We start from the raw sequence: 3,505 nt of genomic DNA on the forward strand, positions 1-3,505 counted from the left end.
TGACCCCCGCATCAATTCCAAGGACGGCGAAAAAAAAACAAGCAAGCCCCGACACCGCCATTTGCAGTCGTTTAAATGCGCCAATTAATTTCTGTTCACTGGATATAAAGACGCTGAAGATTCCTGCTGCCGTCAGTGTTTGTGTCCCCCTGAGCCAAACCACCGAACCATTTTCCTGCCTTCGGCACGGAAGAGCTGCTGTGTCTGCAGTTTTTCAGCGTTTATTAAGAATGTTTGTGGAGTTGAAGGAAGCTATAGAACCGGATGCAGTGGCGTTCTGTGTCACTGCACACACCCGCCTAATGCAGCTAACTAGAGCACAACCCCATGCACACAACACAACCCCATGCGCACAACACAACACAACACAATCCCATGCATGTGACACAACACAACCCCATGCACACAAAACAACACAACACAATCCCATGCACACAACACAACCCCATACACACAACACAACCCCATGCACACAACACAACACAACCCCATGCACATTACATTACATTACAGGCATTTAGCAGACAGGCATTATCCAGAGCGACTTACACAACTTTTTTACATAGCACTTTACATTGTATCCATTTATACAGCTGGATATATACTGAAGCAATGCAGGTTAAGTACCTTGCTCAAGGGTACAACGGCAGTGTCCTTACCCGGGAATCGAACCTGCGACCTTTCGGTTACAAGCGCAGTTCCTTACCCACTGTGCCACACTCCATCCACTCCACATAACACAACATCATGCACCCAACACAGCCCCATGCACATAACACAACACAACCCCATGCACGTGACACAACCCCATGCACACAACACAACATCATGCACATAACACAACCTCATGCACACAACACAACACAACCCCATGTATGTGACACAACCCCATGCACACACCACAACACAACCCCATACACATAACACAACCTCATGCACACAACACAACACAACCCCATGCACATAACACAACCTCATGCACACAACACAACACAACCCCATACACATAACACAACCTCATGCACACAACACAACCCCATGCACACAACACAACCTCATGCACATAAAACAACCCCATGCACACAACACAACCTCATGCACACAACACAACCCCATGCACACAACACAACACAACCTCATGCACACAACACGACCCCATGCATGTGACACAAGGCTGGTATTTAAACAGGGTACCAGCTGCATACTTTCCAATAAAGTGAAGTATACAGTCAACAGGCATGCAGGTTTAAGGACTTGGCCAAAATGTGTGGATGATCGTGGGTCAATTTCAGCAGCTTGTTGGGATACCCACTGATGCTCTTGGCTTTTTGGTCATGGGAGCCCAGACCCTGAATGTGTGGTCTGCCTTGTCTGATACTTTGTGAAAAGTGCTTCACAAATAAAACCAGACCGAACCTGAGCTGCATAAAATGCACCATCCTCTGCACCCAGCTCTTAATCAGAAGAAGGCAGCAGCTTTCTCACATCCCGGGAGCTCAGTCCGAACCCTGTTATTTACAGCAGATTCTGGCTCCACGGGCTGCATGTGTGGCCGACCAGCCGACGGCTGAAAATAGAGTCAGCGATATCCTTCCAGAAACCGGACGGGGACACAGCTTAATTAAACTGCCTCTGCCCTCCTGCTCGCTCTTCAGTGCACTATAGCTTTCATTTCTATGCAGGGTGACTTGCAGACTGCGCTTTGAAGAGTACCACGTGGAATCCGTGTTATTTTGATTGGTGAAATGGTGTATATAACTGGAAGGTCCTGTTAGTGGTCGGTTGACGTGGGGGTGCTGTTTTGAAACAATATGCTTACTTTAAAAGGGAAAATTAACCGTGTTAACAGGGTGTCATGAATTTTCTCAGTGACCTCAAGAAGTAACCGGTACATGCCGGATGGTGACAGCGACCAGCACACGCATACAACGCGCGCGGCTCGATTGTCCTGCCAAGAAAATTTTTTTTTTTCGTTTCATTGTTCCTTAATGCCATTCTGAATTTTAGTCTAATTATGTATTCTCCTGTCACTGGCAGACCTAATTAAAATGTATTCAACATGGCAGTTCTTTCTGACAGACTTAAAAAAATACATAATCATTATACAGACCTATTAAGAATACACTTTTTGGATACGCACGTGTCTATTTCGACGCACTGTATTACAAGAGACGCTGAAGTCACGTGTAAACGTAACGCTTCTCTCCTCGCCTCGGAGTTGGAGCTAAGGCTCTGTGAGCATGGAAGCTGTGATGGAAGAATCTTCTAGAACGGTGCAATAAAGAGGAACCGCGGAGGAGTGGCTGAAGAAGGGAGGGTGTCACATGTTTCGTGGAGGGGGGGTTGCTAGAACGAAGCGACCGCAGGCGTCGCACCAGAGCCAGCGAAGTGTGCGGGCATGACAATAGCTCCGACGAGGTAAATATAGGTTATTGTTCACAGCGGAACTTTGCCCTCTAGTTACCTTTACGGCTTATTTCGTGTTCGTCTGTGACCCGCATTCAGGGCGTTGAATGCGCCTTGTTTACAAGGGAATGCAACGGAAAACACCACAATCTTAGAAAAACAAAACAAAACAAAAATTTAAAAAAACAATCCTCAAATGTAAAAATCTAGATTGTTGCGATGATTGCCAATAAACCATAACGATTAGTTTTCATTTTGGAGTGACAAACTGCCCTATCTGCTACAGTGTTAGGCAATATATTTTGAACAATTATTTAAAACTCCCATTGCTGCCATCATTCAGAATTTTTTTACGTACATTTTTTAATACATTAATACCCCCGTACTTACAATAATTCGAGTATTGCTTGTTGTAGATCTGCAGCCATAATCTGTCGTTTGTGTGACTTTGATTTTTGTTAAATATTAATTAATCAGTTTATTAAGCATGATGGTCCTGACAAAGATTATGGGGTCTGAGAAGAGTGATTTATTTTAGCGCAAGAAAGATGCCGCCACATGCCGTTCCCGCCACCGCTGAACCCCGAGGACACACACTGCCATTTTGTTTATGGTAATGCTGCGTCAGCATTTTGTGCTGTACGCTAAAAATAACCACGGGTACCTTTAGGACAGAGTTAAGAACAAAGACTTTGATCCCTATATGCAACAGATGTAATAGAGACTTCACTATTCAAATTAATATCCATGTTGCCCACTCGGGCAATTTTGGACGGCAGAGACAGAACCGTCATGTAGCCTACAGTAAACTTTTGTTCGTCGAGAAATTCCCTCTTAAGCCGCGTTTCCACCAAAATTACCCGGAACTTTCAGTCCCAGGAACTACTTTACCAGGAACTAAAAGGTTCCTTCAGCCAATGGTTGTCTGCGTTTCCACCGGGGTCTAAAGTACCGCGAAGATTAGGCAAATATAGCCCACTGACGTTGTCGTCGGTCCATCTGTCATATGATTTCTTCTGTAACCCCATACTACCACCGAAGTAGCCTACATTATTTTCTAATAACCGGGACAGCCCGGAGGGGTTTATTCCACTTATAT

Source organism: Anguilla rostrata, chromosome 5, assembly GCF_018555375.3.
Source record: "Anguilla rostrata isolate EN2019 chromosome 5, ASM1855537v3, whole genome shotgun sequence".
NCBI lineage: Eukaryota > Metazoa > Chordata > Actinopteri > Anguilliformes > Anguillidae > Anguilla > Anguilla rostrata.